Source organism: Salmo trutta, chromosome 17 (genome assembly GCF_901001165.1).
Source record: "Salmo trutta chromosome 17, fSalTru1.1, whole genome shotgun sequence".
Taxonomy (NCBI): domain Eukaryota; kingdom Metazoa; phylum Chordata; class Actinopteri; order Salmoniformes; family Salmonidae; genus Salmo; species Salmo trutta.
Window position 1 is genome coordinate 57,711,568 of NC_042973.1, and position 26,824 is coordinate 57,738,391.

General features: G+C 42.1%; 1 pseudogene; it reads left to right on the plus strand.

Moving 5' to 3' along the window:
- The window catches only part of LOC115152484 (zinc finger protein 850-like), an 89,298-nt pseudogene that overhangs the window by 44,851 nt on the left and 17,623 nt on the right, over positions 1 to 26,824 (plus strand).

Below are 26,824 nucleotides of genomic sequence, written 5' to 3' on the forward strand. Positions count from 1 at the left end.
TATATACATCTACATGATGTATTGTTACACCATGTAGGAGCAGTATAGACCTAGTCTGTTCATTATATACATCTACATGATGTATTGTTACACCATGTAGGAGCAGTATAGACCTAGTCTGTTAATTATATACATCTACATGATGTATTGTTACACCATGTAGGAGCAGTATAGACCTAGTCTGTTAATTATGTACATCTACATGATGTATTGTTACACCATGTAGGAGCAGTATAGACCTAGTCTGTTCATTATATACATCTACATGATGTATTGTTACACCATGTAGGAGCAGTATAGACCTAGTCTGTTCATTATATACATCTACATGATGTATTGTTACACCATGTAGCAGCAGTATAGACCTAGTCTGTTCATTATATACATCTACATGATGTATTGTTACACCATGTAGGAGCAGTATAGACCTAGTCTGTTCATTATATACATCTACATGATGTATTGTTACACCATGTAGGAGCAGTATAGACCTACAGTAGCTGGCTACTTATTTAGATGATGTTTGACTGAATGAAACTGCCTTAAATGTGCTGTAGTAAACATTTTTTATTCTCACTAATCAATCACCACATTCCTGTCTTTGTATGTCTCAATATAATAGTATTATTTAATTAAATCCATGTAAAATAATCTTAGTCTGAATATAAAATCTGATCCTCAACTGCGTTTCCCTCCAGTCAGCAGACGGCGATGTGCGTCTTTCAGGCGATGCTGCAGCGTGACGTATAATCTAGTGGACGGTTCTTCATAAACAGCTCGTCAACCACCTCGGTAGCTTGCTAGCCAACATAGCCGAAAGATTCAAGCTATTTATACGCTTTCGGTCTATATTACCTACTGTGTTTTAGACACACTTCTGTCGTATCTACTTGTTAACCTATTTAATTTAATATTACGTTATTTTGTATTAGTCAGCTATAGTAGCTGGCTGGTTAAGTTAGCATTAGCCTTGTCGCTAATCATAGCTAGCTAGCTAACATCCCCGAACATGAGCTCCCTAAACTACTCCCCTCCTGTTAAAGAAGAGGAGGTCTGCTGGACGGAGAAAGAAGCTCTGGGGCTGAACATTGTCGTGAAAGAGGAGAAGGAAGAGGAGGATGTTACAGTTAAACAAGAAGTAGAGGGTGAGGCTGTTACAGTGAAAGAAGAAGAGAAAGACGTTTCAGTTAAACAAGAGGAAGAAGAGGATGATGCTGTTTTTGGAGTGAAGAAGGAAGGAGAGATTACTGTCACATTGAAAGATGAAGAGGAGGAGACAGGAGATCTGATTAACACCAGTAAGTACCGCCTTCAATTAGTTTTTAACTTTGGATATTCGGAGTTGGCTCGTCAATACCTCTTCAACTGAGGGCCCTGGGATGATGACTGATATGTCTAGAATCAGACGACGTAGAGAACAAGCTACCCCTTGTTTTCTCCGTTCCGTTTCCAAAAAGTGACTTAACATATATATATTTGAGGAGGGTCTATCTGCTGACCGCAGACTGGGGGGCCACGGCATGTAGTGATTTTAATGTAGTGATGTTTTACTACACACCGTGACCCACAATAGAGCCATGTGAGAGTTGGGTTGGCTACACCAAAGATTATGGATATACTGACAAGATGTCTCTCCGTCCTAACAAGGGGAGTCGTTGTCCACAAAGCTGCACTGTGGGTTGTCTATCTCCCACCTATCCTGTCTTTGGATTGGTGGATACATCTTATTATTGTAATCTATTGTTTATATTCTATGAGGGTTGTTGACGTCAACCGCCTGTATTCAATGGAGAGAGATGCTAAGCTACTAGCATGAATATGCATAGCGATCTGGAGACAACTCCTATAGTGTTTTATCAAAGTTGTCGGTATGTCACGTGTCCACATAACAACTTAATCATTACGAAACTTCTGTTGGATCAAGTAAACCTCACGAAGCAAATAAGCCATTCATTTTGTTGTTGACCAAATTCAACACTTTCCACATTGGGTTGATAATTGTTTCCACTTGGATACAACCTACTGTAGCCTACTGGCATGACCTAGAGAGATACAACCTACTGTAATCTACTGGCATGACCTAGAGTTACAACCTACTGTAGCCTACTGGCATGGCCTAGAGAGTTACAACCTACTGTAACCTACTGGCATGACCTAGAGAGATACAACCTACTGTAATCTACTGGCATGACCTAGAGAGATACAACCTACTGTAACCTACTGGCATGACCTAGAGAGTTACAACCTACTGTAGCCTACTGGCATGACCTAGAGAGATACAACCTACTGTAATCTACTGGCATGACCTAGAGAGATACAACCTACTGTAACCTACTGGCATGACCTAGAGAGTTACAACCTACTGTAACCTACTGGCATGACCTAGAGAGTTACAACCTACAGAAGTCTACTGGCATGACCTAGAGAGATACAACCTACTGGCATGACCTAGAGAGTTACAACCTACTGTAGCCTACTGGCATGACCTAGAGAGTTACAACCTACTGTAACCTACTGGCATGACCTAGAGAGTTACAACCTACTGTAGTCTACTGGCATGACCTAGAGAGATACAACCTACTGGCATGACCTAGAGAGTTACAACCTACTGTAGCCTACTGGCATGACCTAGAGAGTTACAACCTACTGTAACCTACTGGCATGACCTAGAGAGTTACAACCTACTGGCATGACCTAGAGAGTTACAACCTACTGTAACCTACTGGCATGACCTAGAGTTACAACCTGCAGTAACCTACTGGCATGACCTAGAGAGTTACAACCAACTGTAGCCTACTGGCATGACCTAGAGAGTTACAACCTACTGGCATGACCTAGAGAGACACAACCTACTGTAACCTACTGGCAAGACCTAGAGAGTTACAACCACTGTAACCTACTGGCATGACCTAGAGAGTTACAACCTACTGTAACCTACTGGCATGACCTAGAGAGTTACAATCTACTGTAGTCTACTGGCATGACCTAGAGAGATACAACCTACTGGCATGACCTAGAGAGTTACAACCTACTGTAACCTACTGGCATGACCTAGAGTTACAACCTACTGTCACCTACTGGCATGACCTAGAGAGATACAACCTGCTGTAACCTACTGGCATGACCTAGAGTTACAACCTACTGTCACCTACTGGCATGACCTAGAGAGATACAACCTGCTGTAACCTACTGGCATGACCTAGAGAGTTACAACCTACTGTAGCCTACTGGCATGACCTAGAGAGTTACAACCTACTGTGGCCTACTGGCATGACCTAGATAGTTACAACCCACTGGCATGACCTAGAGAGTTACAACCTGCTGTAACCTACTCGCATGACCTAGAGAGTTACAACCTGCTGTAACCTACTGGCATGACCTAGAGAGTTACAACCTACTGTAATCTACTGGCATGACCTAGAGAGTTACAACCTACTGTAGCCTACTGGCATGGCCTAGAGAGTTACAACCTACTGTAACCTACTGGCATGACCTAGAGAGATACAACCTACTGTAATCTACTGGCATGACCTAGAGAGATACAACCTACTGTAACCTACTGGCATGACCTAGAGAGTTACAACCTGCTGTAACCTACTGGCATGACCTAGAGAGTTACAACCTGCTGTAACCTACTGGCATGACCTAGAGAGTTACAACCTACTGTAACCTACTGGCATGACCTAGAGAGTTACAACCTACTGTAACCTACTGGCATGACCTAGAGAGTTACAACCTACTGTAACCTACTGGCATGACCTAGAGAGGTACAACCTACTGTAACCTACTGGCATGACCTAGAGAGTTACAACCTACTGTAGCCTACTGGCATGACCTAGAGAGATACAACCTACTGTAACCTACTGGCATGACCTAGAGAGATACAACCTACTGTAACCTACTGGCATGACCTAGAGAGGTACAACCTACTGTAGCCTACTGGCATGACCTAGAGAGATACAACCTACTGTAACCTACTGGCATGACCTAGAGAGGTACAACCTACTGTAGCCTACTGGCATGACCTAGAGAGATACAACCTACTGTAACCTACTGGCATGACCTAGAGAGTTACAACCTACTGGCATGACCTAGAGAGTTACAACCTACTGGCATGACCTAGAGACACAACCTACTGTAGCCTACTGGCATGACCTAGAGAGATAATACCTACTGTAACCTATTGGCATGACCTAGAGAGTTACAACCTACTGTAGCCTACTGGCATGACCTAGAGAGATACACACTACTGTAACCTACTGGCATGACCTAGAGAGATACAACCTACTGTAACCTACTGGCATGACCTAGAGAGTTACAACCTACTGTAACCTACTGGCATGACCTAGAGAGTTACAACCTACTGTAACCTACTGGCATGACCTAGAGAGTTACAACCTACAGAAGTCTACTGGCATGACCTAGAGAGATACAACCTACTGGCATGACCTAGAGAGTTACAACCTACTGTAGCCTACTGGCATGACCTAGAGAGTTACAACCTACTGTAACCTACTGGCATGACCTAGAGAGTTACAACCTACTGTAGCCTACTGGCATGACCTAGAGAGATACAACCTACTGTAGCCTACTGGCATGACCTAGAGAGATACAACCTACTGTAGCCTACTGGCATGACCTAGAGAGATACAACCTACTGTAGCCTACTGGCATGACCTAGAGATACAACCTACTGTAACCTACTGGCATGACCTAGAGATACAACCTACTGTAACCTACTGGCATGACCTAGAGAGTTACAACCTACTGTAGCCTACTGGCATGACCTAGAGTGTTACAACCTACTGTAACCTACTGGCATGACCTAGAGAGTTACAACCTTCTGTAACCTACTGGCATGACCTAGAGAGATACAACCTACTGTAACCTACTGGCATGACCTAGAGAGATACAACCTACTGTGGCCTACTGGCATGACCTAGAGAGTTACAACCTACTGTAACCTACTGGCATGACCTAGAGTTACAACCTACTGTGGTCTACTGGCATGACTTACAGAGCTACAACCTACTGTAACCTACTGGCATGACCTACAGAGATAAAACCTACTGTAACCTACTGGCATGACCTACAGAGCTACAACCTACTGTGGCCTACTGGCATGACTTACAGAGCTACAACCTACTGTAACCTACTGGCATGACCTACAGAGATAAAACCTACTGTAACCTACTGGCATGACCTAGAGAGTTACAACCTACTGTAACCTACTGGCATGACCTAGAGAGATACAACCTACTGTAACCTACTGGCATGACCTAGAGAGATACAACCTACTGTAACCTACTGGCATGACCTAGAGAGATACAACCTACTGTAACCTACTGGCATGACCTAGAGAGATACAACCTACTGTAACCTACTGGCATGACCTAGAGATACAACCTACTGTAACCTACTGGCATGACCTAGAGAGTTACAACCTACTGTAACCTACTGGCATGACATAGAGAGATACAACCATCTGTAACCTACTGGCATGACCTAGAGAGATACAACCTACTGTAACCTACTGGCATGACCTAGAGAGTTACAACCTACTGTAACCTACTGGCATGTCCTAGAGTTACAACCTACTGTAACCTACTGGCATGTCCTAGAGTTACAACCTACTGTAACCTACTGGCATGACCTAGAGAGTTACAACCCACCGTAACCTACTGGCATGTCCTAGAGTTACAACCTACTGTAACCTACTGGCATGACCTAGAGAGTTACAACCTGCTGTAACCTACTGGCATGACCTAGAGAGTTACAACCTACTTTAGCCTACTGGCATGACCTAGAGAGTTACAACCTACTGTAACCTACTGGCATGACCTAGAGAGTTACAACCTACTGTAGCCTACTGGCATGACCTAGAGAGATACAACCTACTGTAGCCTACTGGCATGACCTAGAGAGATACAACCTACTGTAGCCTACTGGCATGACCTAGAGAGATACAACCTACTGTAGCCTACTGGCATGACCTAGAGATACAACCTACTGTAACCTACTGGCATGACCTAGAGAGTTACAACCTTCTGTAACCTACTGGCATGACCTAGAGAGATTCAACCTACTGTAACCTACTGGCATGACCTAGAGAGATACAACCTACTGTGGCCTACTGGCATGACCTAGAGAGTTACAACCTACTGTAACCTACTGGCATGACCTAGAGAGTTCCAACCTACTGTAACCTACTGGCATGACCTAGAGAGTTACAACCTACTGTGGCCTACTGGCATGACCTAGAGAGTTCCAACCTACTGTAACCTACTGTCATGACCTAGAGTTACAACCTACTGTGGCCTACTGGCATGACTTACAGAGCTACAACCTACTGTAACCTACTGGCATGACCTACAGAGATAAAAGCTACTGTAACCTACTGGCATGACCTAGAGAGTTACAACCTACTGTAACCTACTGGCATGACCTAGAGAGATACAACCTACTGTAACCTACTGGCATGACCTAGAGTTACAACCTACTGTAACCTACTGGCATGACCTAGAGAGATACAACCTACTGTAACCTACTGGCATGACCTAGAGAGATACAACCTACTGTAACCTACTGGCATGACCTAGAGATACAACCTACTGTAACCTACTGGCATGACCTAGAGAGTTACAACCTACTGTAACCTACTGGCATGACCTAGAGAGATACAACCTACTGTAACCTACTGGCATGACCTAGAGAGATACAACCTACTGTAACCTACTGGCATGACCTACAGAGCTACAACCTACTGTGGCCTACTGGCATGACCTACAGAGGTACAACCTACTGTAACCTACTGGCATGACCTAGAGAGTTACAACCTACTGTAACCAACTGGCATGACCTAGAGAGTTGCAACCTACTGTAGCCTACTGGCATGACCTAGAGAGTTACAACCTACTGTAACCTACTGTCATGACCTAGAGTTACAACCTACTGTAGCCTACTGGCATGACCTAGAGAGATACAACCTACTGTAACCTACTGGCATGACCTAGAGAGATACAACCTACTGTAACCTACTGGCATGACCTAGAGAGATGCAACCTACTGTAGCCTACTGGCATGACCTAGAGTTACAACCTACTGTAACCTACTGGCATGACCTAGAGAGATGCAACCTACTGTAACCTACTGGCATGACCTAGAGAGTTCCAACCTACTGTAACCTACTGTCATGACCTAGAGAGTTACAACCTACTGTAGCCTACTGGCATGTCCTACAGAGATACAACCACTGGTATGCATGCATTTCTATGCATGCAACTACAACCAAAGTGCTTCTTCATTCATTACTCAGGTAAAGACCGTGATGCCGTGCTCCACGTTGGATCCAAAATCCCTAACAAATTGATGTTTATAATGTGTTATTGTCTACTTGATTTCCAGAAGGGTCTCATTAGTTTGTCTGGACACAAAGATACTTAGCTCATAATGTGTAGAGAACTGTTCCTTGGTGGATAGGCTATTTTACAACACACAGAGCTATTTTCCTTTATTCTGGACATTTAGAATGACAACACATTACAGAGTAGCCTTGTGGGATTATTCACAAAATTATCTGGTTATGAAATGTCATGACAAATACATTTTAGTTTCCTTGTTTCACCTGAAATATTAAATATATAGTCCTAGGTCTATGTTCTTATTAGGTGAAGTTATGGGTCCTACAGTAGGTTTATGTTATTGTTAGGTGAAGCTATGGGCCTATTTGTTAAACACTTAGTGTACAAACCCTCATTGTCAGGCTGATGTTAAAGCTAGCCAAAGAGCATTTTACTGGTTGAAGTGTTTTTTTTAAGTATAAAGCAATTGATTTGAGACAATAACACAAACATATTAAGCAGGTGATTCAAGCGAGCCTTAGAATTATAATCCAAAAGTAATGTGAAATGCACTTATAAGCAACCTGTAAATGGAGGCTATTTTTGCAGTCAGCCTATGAGAACTCCCCTGAGTTTTCCCCCACGGTGGTGAATTAGTGAATATACACAGAGCTTAATGTGAGTTTCCTTGAGTAGCACTCCTGATCTTGTGCTGATAGTGTGCTGTAATTTTCAGAATACATTGTGGAAAACTAAAATCTTCGCTCACCATTTTTGCTCCAGGCAGATATACTACATCCATAACTAGTGGTTTCCTCATTAGCAGATATACTACATCCATAACTGGTGGTTTCCTCATTACCAGATATACTACATCCATAACTGGTGGTTTCCTCATTACCAGATATACTACATCCATAACTAGTGGTTTCCTCATTACCAGATATACTACATTCATAACTAGTGGTTTCCTCATTACCATAAATACTACATCCATAACTAGTGGTTTCCTCATTACCATTTACATTTAAGTCATTTAGCAGACGCTCTTATCCAGAGCGACTTACAAATTGGTACATTCACCTTATGATATCCAGTGGAACAACCACTTTACAATAGTGCATCTAAATCTTTTAAGGGGGGGGGGGTTTAGAAGGATTACTTTATCCTATCCTAGGTATTCCTTGAAGAGGTGGGGTTTCAGGTGTCTCCGGAAGGTGGTGATTGACTCCGCTGTCCTGGCGTCGTGAGGGAGCTTGTTCCACCATTGGGGTGCCAGAGCAGCGAACAGTTTTGACTGGGCTGAGCAGGAACTGTGCTTCCTCAGAGGTAGGGAGGCGAGCAGGCCAGAGGTGGATGAACGCAGTGCCCTTGTTTGGGTGTAGGGCCTGATCAGAGCCTGAAGGTACGGAGGTGCCATTACCCTCACAGCTCCGTAGGCAAGCACCATGGTCTTGTAGCGGATGCGAGCTTCAACTGGAAGCCAGTGGAGAGAGCGGAGGAGCGGGGTGACGTGAGAGAACTTGGGAAGGTTGAACACCAGACGGGCTGCGGCGTTCTGGATGAGTTGTAGGGGTTTAATGGCACAGGCAGGGAGCCCAGCCAACAGCGAGCTGCAGTAATCCAGACGGGAGATGACAAGTGCCTGGATTAGGACCGGCGCCGCTTCCTGTGTGAGGCAGGGTCGTACTCTGCGAATGTTGTAGAGCATGAACCTACAGGATCGGGTCACCGCCTTGATGTTAGTGGAGAACGACAGGGTGTTGTCCAGGGTCACGCCAAGGTTCTTAGCACTCTGGGAGGAGGACACAAGGGAGTTGTCAACCGTGATGGCGAGATCATGGAACGGGCAGTCCTTCCCCGGGAGGAAGAGCATCTCCGTCTTGCTGAGGTTCAGCTTGAGGTGGTGATCCGTCATCCACACTGATATGTCTGCCAGGCATGCAGAGATGCGATTCGCCACCTGGTTATCAGAAGGGGGAAAGGAGAAGATTAATTGTGTGTCGTCTGCATAGCAATGATAGGAGAGACCATGTGAGGATATGACAGAGCCAAGTGACTTGGCGTATAGCGAGAATAGGAGAGGGCCTAGAACAGAGCCCTGGGGGACACCAGTGGTGAGAGCACGTGGTGCGGAAACAGATTCTCGCCACGCCACCTGGTAGGAGCGACCTGTCAGGTAGGACGCAATCCAAGCGTGGGCCACGCCGGAGATGCCCAACTCGGAGAGGGTGGAGAGGAGGATCTGGTGGTTCACAGTATCAAAGGCAGCAGATAGGTCTAGAAGGATGAGAGGAGAGAGAGTTAGCTTTAGCAGTGCGGAGAGCCTCCGTGACACAGAGAAGAGCAGTCTCAGTTGAATGACCAGTCTTGAAACCTGACTGATTTGGATCAAGAAGGTCATTCTGAGAGAGATAGCAGGAGAGCTGGCCAAGGACGGCACGTTCAAGAGTTTTGGAGAGAAAAGAAAGAAGGGATACTGGTCTGTAGTTGTTGACATCGGAGGGAACGAGTGTAGGTTTTTTCAGAATGGGTGCAACTCTCGCTCTCTTGCAGACGAAAGGGACGTAGCCAGCGGTCAAGGATGAGTTGATGAGCGAGGTGAGGTAAGGGAGAAGGTCTCCGGAAATGGTCTGGAGAAGAGAGGAGGGGATAGGGTCAAGCGGGCAGGTTGTTGGGTGGCCGGCCGTCACAAGACGCGAGATTTCATCTGGAGAGAGAGGGGAGAAAGAGGTCAAAGCACAGGGTAGGGCAGTGTGAGCAGGACTAGCGGTGTCGTTTGACTTAGCAAACGAGGATCGGATGTCGTCGACCTTCTTTTCAAAATGGTTGACGAAGTCATCCGCAGAGAGGGAGGAGGGGGGGAGGATTCAAGGGGGGGGGATTCAGGAGGGAGGAGAAGGTGGCAAAGAGCTTCCTAGGGTTAGAGGCAGATGCTTGGAATTTAGTGGTAGAAAGTGGCTTTAGCAGCAGAGACAGAAGAGGAGAATGTAGAGAGGAGGGAGTGAAAGGATGCCAGGTCCGCAGGGAGGCGAGTTTTCCTCCATTTCTGCTCGGATACACTACGTCAATAACTACTGGTTTCCTCATTACCAGATATACTACGTTCATAACTACTGGTTTCCTCATTAGCAGATATACTACATCCATAACTAGTGGTTTCCTCATTACCAGATATACTACATCCATAACTAGTGGTTTCCTCATTACCAGATACACTACGTCCATAACTAGTGGTTTCCTCATTACCAGATACACTACGTCCATAACTAGTGGTTTCCTCATTACCAGATATACTACGTCCATAACTAGTGGTTTCCTCATTACCATAAATACTACATCCATAACTAGTGGTTTCCTCATTAGCAGATATACTACATCCATAACTAGTGGTTTCCTCATTACCAGATATACTACATCCATAACTAGTGGTTTCCTCATTACCAGATATACTACATCCATAACTAGTGGTTTCCTCATTACCAGATATACTACATCCATAACTATCGGTTTCCTCATTACCAGATATACTACATCCATAATTAGTGGTTTCCTCATTAGCAGATATACTACATCCATAACTAGTGGTTTCCTCATTACCAGATATACTACATCCATAACTAGTGGTTTCCTCATTACCAGATATACTACATCCATAACTAGTGGTTTCCTCATTACCAGATATACTACATCCATAACTAGTGGTTTCCTCATTAGCAGATATACTACATCCATAACTAGTGGTTTCCTCATTACCAGATATACCACATCCATAACTAGTGGTTTCCTCATTAGCAGATATACCACATCCATAACTAGTGGTTTCCTCATTAGCAGATATACCACATCCATAACTAGTGGTTTCCTCATTACCAGATATACTACATCCATAACTAGTGGTTTCCTCATTACCAGATATACTACATCCATAACTAGTGGTTTCCTCATTACCAGATATACTACATCCATAACTAGTGGTTTCCTCATTACCAGATATACTACATCCATAACTAGTGGTTTCCTCATTACCAGATATACTACATCCATAACTAGTGGTTTCCTCATTACCAGATATACCACATCCATAACTAGTGGTTTCCTCATTACCAGATATACTACATCCATAACTAGCTGTGTCCTCATTAGCAGGGAGGTGTTTCTGCAATCAAATTGTGTGCGCATTGCCCTCGTGCTGCAATTTTAGCAAACACATAAAGGGGCCTAAAGGAGACCAAAAGTCGTCTGGCACACTGCTTAGGATTTCAACAACTTTAATAACTTATTTCTAGTTACTACTAATGTGAAAACAAGACAAAATATGATTGTTGCTAAGTTAACTGTCTTAATGGTCAAATAATTTAACAGAAGTCAACTGTTGTACAACTTCATGGGTATGATCTGGGCATCACCTTTTACCTCAAATAAACAGTGGATTTCTGCTGTTGTGGGCCTTTAACCGTCTGTCTGACTTTGTCGTTCACACAGGAGAGATACTTCACTATCGTGGATCCTCTGGGGAGCCTCAGCAACATCATGATGCTGACGAGGCAGAGAAGAGTCTCTCCAGATCAGAACTCCTCAAGAAACACCAGCAGAGACCCACAGGGAAGAGAACTCACTGCTGCTCTGACTGTGGGAAGAGATTCACCTCATCAGGCATTAAAATTCATCAGAGAATTCACACTGGAGAGAAATCTTATGGCTGTGATCAATGTGGGAAGAGTTTTATTCGGCTACAAACCCTGAAATCACACCAGAGAACACACACAGGAGAGAAACCTTATGGCTGTGATCAATGTGGGAAGAGTTTTATTCGGCTTCAAACCCTGAAATCACACCAGAGGATACACACTGGAGAGAAACCTTATGGCTGTGATCAATGTGGGAAGAGTTTTACTGACTCTAGCAGTCTGACTCAACACCAGAGAATACACACAGGAGAGAAACCTTATAGCTGTGATCAATGTGGGAAGAGTTTTTGTCAATCTACCCATCTGACAGTGCACCAGAAAAGACACACAGGAGAGAAATCTTATAGCTGTACTCAATGTGGGAAGAGTTTTGTTACATCTATCCAGCTCACATTACACCAGAGAACACACACAGGAGAGAAACCTTATAGCTGTGCTCAATGTGGGAAGAGTTTCACTAACTCTAGCAGTCTGACTAAACACCAGAGAACACACACAGGAGAAAAACCTTATAGCTGTGGTCAATGTGGGAAGAGTTTTGTTGAATCTGGCACTCTGACTCAACACCAGAGAATACACACAGGAGAGAAATCTTATAGCTGTGATCAATGTGGGAAGAGTTTTACTAACTCTAGCAGTCTGACTCAACACCAGAGAATACACACAGGAGAAAAACCTTATAGCTGTGGTCAATGTTGGAAGAGTTTTACTAACTCTAGCGGTCTGACTAAACACCAGAGAATACACACAGGAGAGAAACCTTATAGCTGTGATCAATGTGGGAAGAGTTTTGTTCAATCTGGCCATCTGACTCAACACCAGAGAATACACACACGAGAAATCTTATAGCTGTTGTCAATGTGGAAAGAGTTTTACAAACTCTAGCAGTCTGACTAAACTAGCTGTTTTCTACAAGTTGTCCTCTAACAAGTGATGTACACATTATTCCCAGATTCCGTGTGGTTTTTGAGCTGTTAGTTTTAACAGGACTTGCAACCTCATCTCCCTCCTCTCGCACAATTGATTTCAACATGATATCGATGAGTTATGACAAATAAGTGTTGTGTTCCTTTGTTTAGTGACCCCTAAATTTAAATGCATCTCTCCAAAATGTAGCTGACTGTCTTCTGCAGGTTGTCCTCTAATCAGTGAGGAAAAATATATATCCCATTTCCAAGTGTTTTAGTTGTGCTAGTTTCAACAGTTTTCACCCTAATCGATATCAGTGATTTATTGCTACTTGTCAAAACAACAGCGTTTTTGGTGCTTGTGTCCATGGTGAGGACAATTTAGTTTCTGATTGTCTCAAGGTTGGGCAGTCAAAAAGATTTGTGTTTAGCCAGTGAGTTGCCATGGATCTTATTTTGACTGCACGTTTTTCCGTATTGGAGATGAGTTTTGTTTGGGCTCGTTCCAAGGAGACGAGAGTTCTAGAAGCTAGTGGGATTTAGAAAGAGGAGAGTTCTAGAATCTAGTGAGTTTTAGGAAGACGAGAGTTCTAGAAGCTAGTGAGTTTTAGGATTCTATAGGAGAAAAAAATAACACGATTGTATATTATTATTTAGAAATGTGTTTTTTCTTGTTTTTAATTGTTGACAGCCAGTAGACACCATGCTTATTTTGTAGAAGGTGAAGCATTGTAGATGATTATGTGAAATGGAAGTTGTTTTCTGTTGTTGGTAAGCAAACTTGTCCAACAAAAACATTGTTCCAAAGGGACCATAGTTCTAGAAGCTAGTGAGTTTTTCAAAAATTAAGGTTGTAGAAAAATATATATTTAGAAATGTTCTAGAAGCTAGTGTTTTTTTTTTTCTTCTTGTTTTTAATTGTTGACAGCCAGTAGACGCCATGTTTATATTGGTGAAGGTGAAGCATTGTAGTTGATTATAATGTGAAATGGAAGTTGTTTTCTGTTGGTGGTGAGCAAACTTGTCCAACAAAAATATAGGATATATTTGTTGTCTTAAAGGGAGAAGGTGTTACAGGCTTTGGTTTTTCCATTTATGTTTTGAGGTTGGACTTTAGCACGTCTAGCTCGTTAGCACGTCTAGCTCGTTAGCACGTCTAGCTCGTTAGCACGTCTAGCTCGTTAGCACGTCTAGCTCGTTAGCACGTCTAGCTCGTCAGCACGTCTAGCTCGTTAGCACAGGACGCACTGATTGGTGTCACCTCGTTAGTCAGTATGTGTTACACCTGTGCTGGCTTGTCCATCTCGTTAGTGGGAAGGTGTTTCACCTGAGCTGGTCCAGGTTCTATTTAAGAGTGTCTGGCCCAGTGCTCCAGTTGTCTTGATACATGTGGAGAGTCAACACCTTTAGTTGCTCCACCTTTTTGGTTTGCTTCCTGTCTTTAAGTTTGGTGTGGGTTTTTCTTTTGTTTGCCTCTTCTTGGGAAGATTTAGTGGGTCTCATGGTGGGTGTCTTTTACGTCCCAGTTGTTGTTACTAGTCAACTTTCAGTGGACACTGTGAGAGCAAAATTGCAAGATTATGTTATAATACTTTTATTGCATCAAATGGTTGTTTTATGCAACAGAATAGAGGGTTCTTATAACTATTGTGTCTGTGTGTTCTACTGAGGAAGGGCCTCTGGGAGAAAACACTGACAGGAGATTTACAATGCCCAATCTCATGGCTAGGGCCCCGTCTCACGGCTAGGGCCCCGTCTTTACAATGTCTTTTGGGTGATAAAACCTAAAGAGACTGCATTCCAGAGCATGAGTTAATGTTTCTGTTCTATATGGTACCAGGGAGAGATGACCCCAGGGCCAGACCCTGGTCTCTACACAAAGAGTACTGTTTCTACAGCAGATACTGTCTGCTGAGAATTATAAGTATCTTTCATACAAATCTTAACCTTGTGACCCGTTCTATACATCTGTTGTTTGTCATGTAGGTTGAAAGGGGTGCAAAAGACCTTGGTACTTTTGTCTCAGGGCTCTCAACGAATCATCTGGGGGTGATTCATCTCTCAACGAATCATCTGGGGGTGATTCGTCGACCAGCCATCATTTATCATAGAGCACTCAATTGATTCACTTTATAATTGTATGTTGTATTGACCTACTCCCTTATTATTAAGTGAATAAAGATTTAGTTTAAGTATAACTCTGACTTGTGTGATAAGTTTGTCTCATTTGATATTAAAGAAATTAACAAACACATTTGGCGATGGGAACGTGAATCTTGACTTGGTGACTGACAACCTGGGTAAATGACCTGGCTCCTGACGACCTGGGTAAATGACCTGGGTAAATGACCTGGCTCCTGACGACCTGGGTAAATGACCTGGCTCCTGACGACCTGGGTAAATGGTGCACGAGGGATCCCTCTAACTTGGGATCTGAGGGAGACCACACTTCGGGAACAGAGCAGATGAACCCACCTTTGATCTGAGAGGATACCACAACTCAAACCTAGTTTTTTTTTAAAGAATGAGGTGAGCAAAACATGCAAGTGCAGGCTCAGAGTGTGTATTCTTGTGTGTGATATATTTAAGCTGAATATCGATATAAGATATATATCCTGATATTTTTTCTGCAAAGTGAGAGCAAATGTTCAGTCAAAGTCAAAGCCAGATATGACATGTCTCAAGTAGTTTTATTGAAACCGGCTATTTCAGTGAACAGTTGAAAAATCAAATGAATAAATAATAAACAGGGCTCTTCACCTGGTTCAGATGAAATGCTCAGCTGTTCAAATAACAATAACATGTAAACATAAACACTGTATAACAACAGGATAACCTTTTCTGAAATCAAAGCTCCATAAGGTGCACATTTAAATAAATACAAATATCTTAAACAAAAATAACCAATAAAATAAAATAGGCCTATCTTTTTCTGAAATAAATATTATATATATTTATGAGAAAAGTCAACTTTTTTTTTAGTTTGACAACTTTAAATGGCTTATTAAAATCAAATTACAGATTTCTTCTCCTTTCTAACAAATCCACAGATGCAAATAACGAACATTACAAAATAATAAAATATGACAAACCCTAGTAAGGGCAGCAATTATATATAAATAAAGAACAAAATAAAGTGCTCAGTTTGAGAAAATGTTTTTTAAACATCAGCCTGAGATTACCATTTGCTTTTTGTTAACTCAATTTCTTATCTGAACAGCCTCAACCAGTTGCACAAGAAAGACAGCGACTAATATACACCAAAACAATGTAAAGAGCGTGAATGTTGTAGCTATGTTTGCTAGAAAGCTACCGAGGTGTCTGACTAGCTGTTGTTGTTGAAGGAGCGTCCCGTCCACTAGATTATACGTCACACTGGCAGCATCGCCTGAACCTAAAAGACGCACATCGCCATCTGCTGACTGGAGGGCAATGCAGTTGAGGAACCAAACGTTTATTTTTCATTTATTTCATAAAAGTTTAATATTATATTAAGTCGTTCAAAGAGAAGCATGTGTTAATTGATTCGTTTTTAATGAGTGAGAATTTAAAACAAACTTTACACCCACTACATATTTGCATTGAACCATACTTCTGACATGGATCATTTTGACCCGAGGCATATCTTTTATCATAGCCAAAATGTGGTTCATTCAATTCTTCAAATTTTTCATGACTTTGTCAATCAACTTGTTCATAAGAAATCTAAATCATGGTTTAGTGTTTCTGTATCAATATGGACTTTTAACAAATTCAAATCCTTTGGAGTCATTTTGACCCCAGACAAAAGTGCCTTTGATAAATAGGACGTTTATTTCAAATCAAAATCACATTTTATTGGTCACATACACATGTTTAGCAGATATGTTTCCCCATGATTTATCAAGCTAATTTATCAAGCCAGCTAACTAACAACGTATATATGAAATGAAATGGGGAAACTAGCTAGTTATTAGACATACGTATTTTTAAAACACAGATGCAACTATACAACGATTTTTGTCTATAAAGGTAGTGAGGTGACTGACTAGCTGTTGTTGTTGTTGTTGAAGAAACGTCCCGTCCACTAGATTATACGTCACACAAGCAGCGTCGCCTGAAAGACGCACACATCGCCGTCAGCTGACTGGAGTGGTAAACGCAGTTGAGATCAATGTTTATTTTATTTCCAGACAAAAAAGCTCATATTTTTCATTTCTTTCATCACATAATAATAAAATAATGGGCGGCAAGTAGCCTAACAATTAGAGCGGTTTCAATACCAGAGCTGAACAGGAAAACATCTGAAAGATTTGCTGATGTGTCCTTGAGCAAGGCACTAACACTAATTTGCTCCAGGGACGCTGTACTACTGTGGCTGACCCTGTAAAACAACACATTACACTGCACCTATCATACTACTGTGACTGACCCTGTAAAACAACACATTACACTGCACCTATCATACTACTATGACTGACCCTGTAAAACAACACATTACACTGCACCTATCATACTACTATGGCTGACCCTGTAAAACAACACATTACACTGCACATATCATACTACTATGGCTGACCCTGTAAAACAACACATTACACTGTACCTATCATACTACTATGGCTGACCCTGTACAACAACACATTACACTGCACCTATCATACTACTATGGCTGACCCTGTACAACAACACATTACACTGCACCTATCATACTACTATGGCTGACCCTGTAAAACAACACATTACACTGCACCTATCATACTACTATGGCTGACCCTGTAAAACAACACATTACACTGCACCTATCATACTGCTATGGCTGACCATGTAAAACAACACATTACACTGCACCTATCATACTACTATGACTGAACCTGTACAACAACACATTACACTGCGCCTATATGGTGTTTTTGTATATTATTAGGAGATGTCCAAAGGAAAGCATGTGTTGATAGATTAGTGCAGATTTGTAATGTGTATCAATTTAAAGCATATCACCAGACTGCATACAAAAGAGGCACTGCACGCAAGTTATACTAATCTCACTGCAAATGGTGAGGGGGACCCCAGAATAATAATTTCTGTTGTAAAGAATTTAGTTCAACCACCACATTCACATTGACAACCCCAACTTCTGTCTCTGAAATGATCCATAATATGAGGTCATCTACCTGTCCCTTGGACCCTGTTCCCACAGGACTCATAATAGTTATCATGTTGAAGTCATATTGACAGAGTTGTTGTGAAGATGGGGAGGGGGTATGTCTGTTATAAAAAGATGTCCTGCGTTTATGACACAACAAAATCAACTGTACTAGTTGTTCAGGCTGTGGTCTGGTCCCGTCTTGATTACTGTCTGGTAACAGGGTGAGGTGCAGCAAAGAAAGACCTAGCAAAGCTAGCCTGTAGGCTGTTGTAGCCTGTAGGCTGTTGTAGCCTGTAGGCTGCTGTAGCCTGTAGGCTGTTGTAGCCTGTAGGCTGCTGTAGCCTGCGGGCACCTTTCATGAATAGTGTCACGTTCTGACCAGTAAGGGGTTATCTGTTATTGTCATTTGGTCAGGACGTGGCAGGGGGTTTTTGTTTTATGTGGTTCGGGATGTGTGTTTATGTAGAGGGGTGTTTGATTTATGTATTCCGGGGTTTTGGTCTATGTTCTATGTTAGTGTATTTTCTATGTTCTAGTCTAGTCTTTTAGGTTCTATGTTTAGTTTATTGATTTGGCCTTCAATTGGAGGCAACTGTTCCTCGTTGCCTCTGATTGAAGGTCCTATATAGAGGGGTGTGTTTTGTTTGGGTTTTATGGGAAGTTGTTCTTTGCATAGCTGTGTGTTGCCTGCAAGACTGTTTGTCGTCCGGTCATTGTTTTCGTGTTTTATTTTGTAAAATAAACATGAGCATTCACGTACCTGCTGCGCCTTGGTCCATTCACTACGACGACCGTTACAAATAGTGATTCTAGAGGATGTGACGCAGCAGTAATCTGGTCATGACCCGTAGAGATGGCTGCCATGTATACTTTCAATGTAGATAAGGACTTCCCTGCAGCCATCAGCTCCTGGAGGACTTCCCTGCAGCCTCCAGCTCCTGGAGGACTTCCCTGCAGCCTCCAGCTCCTGGAGGACTTCCCTGCAGCCATCAGCTCCTGGAGGACTTCCCTGCAGCCACCAGCTCCTGGAGGACTTCCCTGTAGCCACCAGCTCCTGGAAGACTTCCCTGCAGCCACCAGCTCCTGGAGGACTTCCCTGCAGCCATCAGCTCCTGGAGGACTTCCCTGCAGCAACAAAAAATGTAACTCCTGGATGGTTTGTCCTCTGGGTTTCACCTGCCAAATAAGTTCTGTTATTCTCACAGACATAATTTTAACAGTTTGAGAAACTTTAGAGTGTTTTCTATCTAAATCTACCAATTATATGCATATCTTATCTTCTGGGCCTGAGAAACAGGCAGTTTACTTTGGGCACGCTTTTCATCCGGATGTGAAAATACTGCCCCCTATCCCAATGAAGTTACACTGAAGTGATAGATGTGCAGAAGATGAATGTGCAAGTAGAGATACTGGGGTACAAAGGAGCAAAAAAAGAAAATAACAATATGAGGATGAGGTGTGCTATTTACAGATGGGCTGTGTACAGGTGCAATGATCGGTAAGCTGTCACAAACCTGTCACAAATCGTTGTGACAGGAGGTCCGTTTCGATGAGGGAGTTCCCATGGTTGGGAGGTTGTTCGCTGTACAAGGTCTGAAAACAAGTGATGCTGTGGCCAACGTGGAGCAACAAGTAGAACTGATGCTCTCTCTCTCTCTCTCTAGCGTGAACTTCCTAAAGTCCTGAGTGGATCAACGGAATTGGTGGAAACGCCTACAGCAGCCTCCCGTTGGGCCATCTGAGTGATAGGGCATCGACCCCCCCCATGTGGGCCTGCTGGACCCTTTATGGAGAACCACATACGACAATTGGTTGAGTCTCGTAATGCAAACAGATCGACGATGGCCGTTCCGAATCACGCCCAGATCATCTCCACTACCGTGGGCTGTATCCTCCAGTCTGAAGGAAGAGGGCCTCCTTTGGAGAGAAGATCTGCTGCCTGATTCTTCACCCCCGGCAGGTATATTGCTCTGAGGGATGTAAGGTGTCTGTTTGCCCAAAGCAGTAGGTCCCATTCTACCTGATGCAATTGCCATTGAGAGAACCGTGTCATCAGTCCGCCCTGGCAGTTGTTGTGTTCAACCATGTTTGTGTCGTCTGTCCGTGTCATGTTGTCCTGTCAGCACTGGGAGGAATATGAGATGTTGTCCTCTCAGCACTGAGAGGAATATGAGATGTTGTCCTGTCAGCACTGGGAGGAATATGAGATGTTGTCCTCTCAGCACTGAGAGGAATATGAGATGTTGTCCTCTCAGCACTGGGAGGAATATGAGATGTTGTCCTCTCAGCACTGAGAGGAATATGAGATGTCCTCTCAGCACTGAGAGGAATATGAGATGTTGTCCTCTCACCACTGGGAAGAAGTGCCGGAGTGCAAGATGAACCGGCCTTGAAGCTCCAGTAAGTTTTTTATTTATTTTTATTTATTGAATATTCGAAACATACAATATACTTGCAGTGAAGCCGCTCAATAACGACATCATACCAGTCATCCAACAGATTCCCATTCAGAGCGACACACAGAAGCATCCAGGGTCAATGCCCTGCTCAAGGGCATGTTGACCGATCTACCACCAGGCCAAAAAACGTGAACCCGAACCCTCCAAGATCCCCCCACAGTTCCCCAATAGCTGTCCCTCAACCATTCGAGACCCCTCACACAGTTCCCCAATAGCTGTCCCTCAACCATTCGAGACCCCTCCCACAGTCCCCCCTAATACAAAAAGACAATTAATTCCATTCCCCACCTCCAAGAACCTCCCAATGCACCAACAACCAAGAGAATGAACTAAAGAGAAAAAGGAAAAGACAGAAGAAAACAGCAAACAATGCAAAAACATTATAAAACAAAATAATACATTTAAAACAAAGGACATCAAGGACAACTAAAATCATAACAGCAATGCCAACTGTATATGTTTTTGTGCATGTCTGGCACTATTACATGTATGTGTGTGTTCTTGTATGTGTTTGTTTGAATGAGAGTGTGTGAATATGCATGTGTTCCTGCACGGCATCAGCCTCAGGCAAACCGGCATTAGTTGTAAAAACACTGCCACTTAGTGTCATTGAAATGTACTTTTATTATGTTTGATTTTGACTTAATAAAATAAACGTTTATCTTTTGACCATCTCCTGTCATCTACCATGAGGTAGTCACCTGGAATGCATTTCAATTAACAGGTGTGCCTTGTTAAATGTTCATTTGCTGAATTTCTTTCTTTCTTAATGCATTTGAGCAAATCAGTTGTGTTGTGACAAGGTAGGGGTGGTATACAGAAGATAGCCCTATTTGCAGAAAGACCAAGTCTATATTATGGCAATAACAGCTCAAATAAGCAAAAAGAGATGACAGTCCATCATTACTTTAACACATGAAGGTCTGTCAATGCGTAAACTTTCAAGAACTTTGAAAGATTCTTCAAGTGCAGTCGCAAAAACCATCCATCGCTATGATGAAGCTGGCTCTCATGAGGATTGCCACAGGAAAGGAAGACCCAGAGTTACCTCTGCTGCAGAAGATAAGTTCATTAGAGTTAACTGTGAAGACAACACAACTATGCCTATGAGATGTTTTGGGATGAATTGGACCGCAGAGCGAAGGAAATGCAGCCAACAAGTGCTCAGCATATGTGGGAACTCCTTCAATACTGCTGGAAAAGCATTCCAGGTGAAGCTGGTTGAGGGAATGCAAAGAGTGTGAAAAGCTGTGAACAAGGCAAAGGGTGGCTACTTTAAAGGATTTAAAATATAAAATATATTTTGATTTATTTAACACTTTTTTGGTTACTACATGATTCCATATGAGTTATTTCATAGTTGTGTTGTAGACAATAGTTAAAATAGTTAAAATAAAGAAAAAACATTGAATTTGTATGTGTGTCCAAACAATTGAATGGTACTGAATATGCATTGTGGAGGAGAACTGAATTGAGCTATTTAAAATGACATATTTGAATGTGAAATGATTTGTTCTGTTGGTCAATACAAGACAGGGTCTGTGGAGGCTTGGCCTATTAGTGGTAGATTTGGGGGAGAATTTGAGTTGGAAAAGTGATAGATTTTTGGAGGGACCCTTGTCACTACAGCCAATCAGTGAGCAGCGTCCCTTCCCCCACACCGTAGGCAGTTCTGTTACTCACAACACTTCCCCTGCTTTCCTCAACAATGGAAAAGCCCACTGAACTAAAGCCTTGCCATTTCAGATCTTTTTTAAAAGATTGGGGAATTTTTTACAATTAGGAAATAATATGTCATGTTTTACTCGTACCTCAGCCAGCATTGTGAATGGTGTCTAATGCAGTGACATACTAGACCATGGCAGTAAATCTAATACTTAGGTGTTTTTAGTCATGCATGAAAGGTCTGTGTTGGTTCAGTGGTTATAAGTTACTGACCTTGGAATACAATTCTGGCCACACTGACAGGGTCTGAATCAAACCCAATGACCACCTGGTGCACTGGCAGGGTCTGAATCAAACCCAATGTCCACCTGGTACACTGACAGGGTTTGAATCAACCCAATGTCCACCTTGTACAGTGACAGGGTCTAATATCAAACCCAATGTCCACCTGGTACACTGGCAGGGTCTGAATCAACCCCAATGTCCACCTGGCACACTGGCAGGGTCTGAATCAAACCCAATGTCCACCTGGTACACTGACAGGGTCTGAATTAAACCCAATGTCTACCTGGTACACTGACAGGGTCTGAATCAAACCCAATGTCCACCTGGTACACTGACAGGGTCTGAATCAACCCAATGTTAAGGGGAGGGAAGATTGGTCAAGAGGGTGATGATTATTGTTGTTCTACTGCCTGATTGTTATGCAACAACACTGTTTACAAAAGCTTTGTTAAAGAACAAGTTGTTGTTTGTGTCGCACTGCTTTGCTTTATCTTGGCCAGGTCGCAGATGTAAATGAGAACTTGTTCTCAACTGGTCACCTGGTTAGATAAAGGTGCATTTATTTATTTAAAAAATATTTTTTTTTTACAACATTAACAATGTCTACACTGTATTTCTGATCAATTGTATTATTATTTTAATGGATGAAAAATGTGCTTTCTTTAAAAAACAAGAACATTTCTAAGTGACCCCAAACTTTTGAACGGTAGTATACATCTACATGATGTATTGTTACACCATGTAGGAGCAGTATAGACCTAGTCTGTTCATTATATACATCTACATGATGTATTGTTACACCATGTAGGAGCAGTATAGACCTAGTATGTTCATTATATACATCTACATGATGTAATGTTACACCATGTAGGAGCAGTATAGACCTAGTCTGTTCATTATATACATCTACATGATGTATTGTTACTCCATGTAGGAGCAGTATAGACCTAGTCTGTTCATTATATACATCTACATGATGTATTGTTACACCATGTAGGAGCAGTATAGACCTAGTCTGTTCATTATGTACATCTACATGATGTATTGTTACACCATGTAGGAGCAGTATAGACCTAGTCTGTTCATTATATACATCTACATGATGTATTGTTACACCATGTAGGATCAGTATAGACCTACAGTAGCTGGCTACTTATTTATATGTTGTTTGACTGAATGAAACTGCCTTAAATGTGCTGTAGTGAACATTTTTTATTCTCACTAATCAATCACCACATTTCTGTCTTTGTATGTCTCAATATAATAGTATTATTTAATTACATCCATGTAAAATAATCTTTGTCTGAATATAAAATGTGATCCTCAACTGCGTTTCCCTCCAGTCAGCAGACGGCGATGTGCGTCTTTCAGGCGATGGTGCAGCGTGACGTATAATCTAGTGGACGGTTCTTCATAAACAGCTCGTCAACCACCTCGGTAGCTTGCTAGCCAACATAGCCGAAAGATTCAAGCTATTTATACGCTTTCGGTCTATATTAGCTACTGTGTTTTAGACACACTTCTGTCGTATCTACTTGTTAACCTATTTAATTTAATATTACGTTATTTTTTATTAGTCAGCTATAGTAGCTGGCTGGTTAAGTTAGCATTAGCCTGGTCGCTAATGATAGCTAGCTAGCTAGCTTCTAGAACTCTCGTCTTCCTAAATCCCACTAGCTTCTAGAACTCTCGTCCCCTTGGAACGAGCCCAAACAAAACTCATCTCCAATACGGAAAAACGTGCAATCAAAATAAGATCCATGGCAACGTACTACTGGCTAAACGCAAAACACAAAACTTTTTGACTACCCAACCTTGAGACAGTTACAAACCAAATTGTCCTCACCATGGACACAACAACCAAAAACACTGTTGTTTTGACAAGTAGCAATAAATCACTGATATCGATTAGGGGGGAAATCAGGTTGTACGTGCTGTTGAAACTAGCATAACTAAAAAAACACATGGAAATGGGAGATATATTTTATCCCACTGATTAGAGGACAATCTGCAGAAGACAGTCAGCTACATTTTGGAGTGATGCATTTAAATTTAGGGGTCGCTTAAAGGAATGCAAAACTTATTTGTCATAACTCATCAATATCATGCTAAAATCATTTGTGCGAGAGGAGGGAGATGAGGTTGCACGTCCTGTTAAAACTAACAGCTCAAAAACCACACGGAATCTGGGAAAAATGTGTACATCCCTGGTTAGAGGACAATTTGTAGAAAACATCTAGCTACATTTTGAAGTGTTGCATTTTGATTCCAGTGGGTCACCAACGTGGTAAGTATAACACAACTCTTTTTTTGTTAGTCACTTTTTGTTAAATCACATAAACACACACAAAAAATGCATGAAATGAAATGTATGAATTCATTACTGTAAGTCGCTCTGGATAAGAGCGTCTGCTAAATGACTAAAATGTAAATGTAGTAACTCGTTCAATTCAGAGCCTGGATTTTCCCCCTGAGGCTAATATTCATATCATGTTGAAATCAATTGAACAGGGGACAAACGTTTATTGTACATTGTGACATCATTAAAATACTCCTACAATGTTAAAACATTCTACATTGTGACATTAATTCATTGATATCATGAAACAACTCCTTCATGCATGTATTTTCTAATATTTGATCAGAGATCTTTTATCAGAATATCACTGGTCACAGCTACGATGTTTCTCTTGTGTGTGTGTTCTCTGGTGTTCTACCAGGCTGTTTGACTGAGTAAAACTCTTCCCACATTGATTACAGCTATACGGTTTCTCTCCTGTGTGTGTTCTTTGGTGTCGAGTCAGATTAAAAGAACCAGTAAAACTCTTCCCACATTCATCACAGCCATAGGGTTTCTCTCCTGTGTGTGTTCTCTGGTGTGATATCAGGTTGCTTAACTGAGTAAAACGCTTCCCGCATTGAGTACAGCTATAAGGTTTCTCTCCTGTGTGTGTTCTCTGGTGTGTAGTCAACTTGCTAGACATAGAAAAACTCTTCCCACATTGAGCACAGCTATAAGGTTTCTCTCCTCTGTGTGTTCTCTGGTGTCGAATCAGATTGCTAGAACCAGTAAAACTCTTCGCACATTCATCACAGCTATAGGGTTTCTCTCCTGTGTGTGTTCTCTGGTGTGATATCAGGTTGCTTAGCTGAGTAAAACTCTTCCCACATTGAGTACAGCTATAAGGTTTCTCTCCTGTGTGTATTCTCTGGTGTAGAGTCAGATTTCTAAATGCAGTAAAACTCTTCCCACATTCATCACAGCTATATGGTTTATCTCCTGTGTGTGATCTCTGGTGTGATATCAGGCTGGTTGAATGAGTAAAACTCTTCCCACATTGAGTACAGCTATAAGGTTTCTCTACAGTGTGGATTCTCTGATGAATTATAATGCCTGCTGTCGAGTTGAATCTCTTCCCACAGTCAGAGCAGCAGTGAGGTTTCTTCCCTGTGGATCTCTGCGGGTGTTTCTTGAGGTGTTCGAATGTGGAGACACTCTTCTCTGCCTCTTCAGCATCATGAGGTTGTTGAGGCTCCCCAGAGGATCCACGATAGTCACGTCTCTCTCCTGTGTGAATAACAAAAGTCAGACAGATGATTAAAGGCCCAAAACAGCAGAATCCACTGTAAAAGGTGATTCCAACAGCGGAGCCATGATATACAACAATTGACGTCTGTAATGAATGTTACAATTATTTAATTGTCTTAAAATGAGCAAGAATAGTCATATTTAGTCTTGTTTTCACATTAGTAGTAAAACTGATGATTGTATGCTAGAAATAAATTATTAAAGTTGTTGAAATCCTAAGCAGTGTGCCAAACGACTTTTGGTCTCCAATACAGGCCCCTTTCTGTGTTTGCTAAAATTGCGACACGAGGGCAATTTGGTTGTAGAAACTCCTCCCTGCTAATGAGGAAACCGATAGTTATGGATGTAGTATATCTGGTAATGAGGAAAATTACTAGTTATAGATGTAGTATATCTGGTAATGAGGAAACCACTAGTAATGGATGTAGTATATCTGGTAATGAGGAAACAACTAGTTATGGATGTAGTATATCTGGTAATGAGGAAACCACTAGTTATGGATGTAGTATATCTGGTAATGAGGAAACCACTAGTTATGGATGTAGTATATCTGGTAATGAGGAAACCACTAGTTATGGATGTAGTATATCTGGTAATGAGGAAACCACTAGTTATGGATGTAGTATATCTGGTAATGAGGAAACCACTAGTTATGGATGTAGTATATCTGCTAATGAGGAAACCACTAGTTATGGATGTAGTATATCTGCTAATGAGGAAACCACTAGTTATGGATGTAGTATATCTGGTAATGAGGAA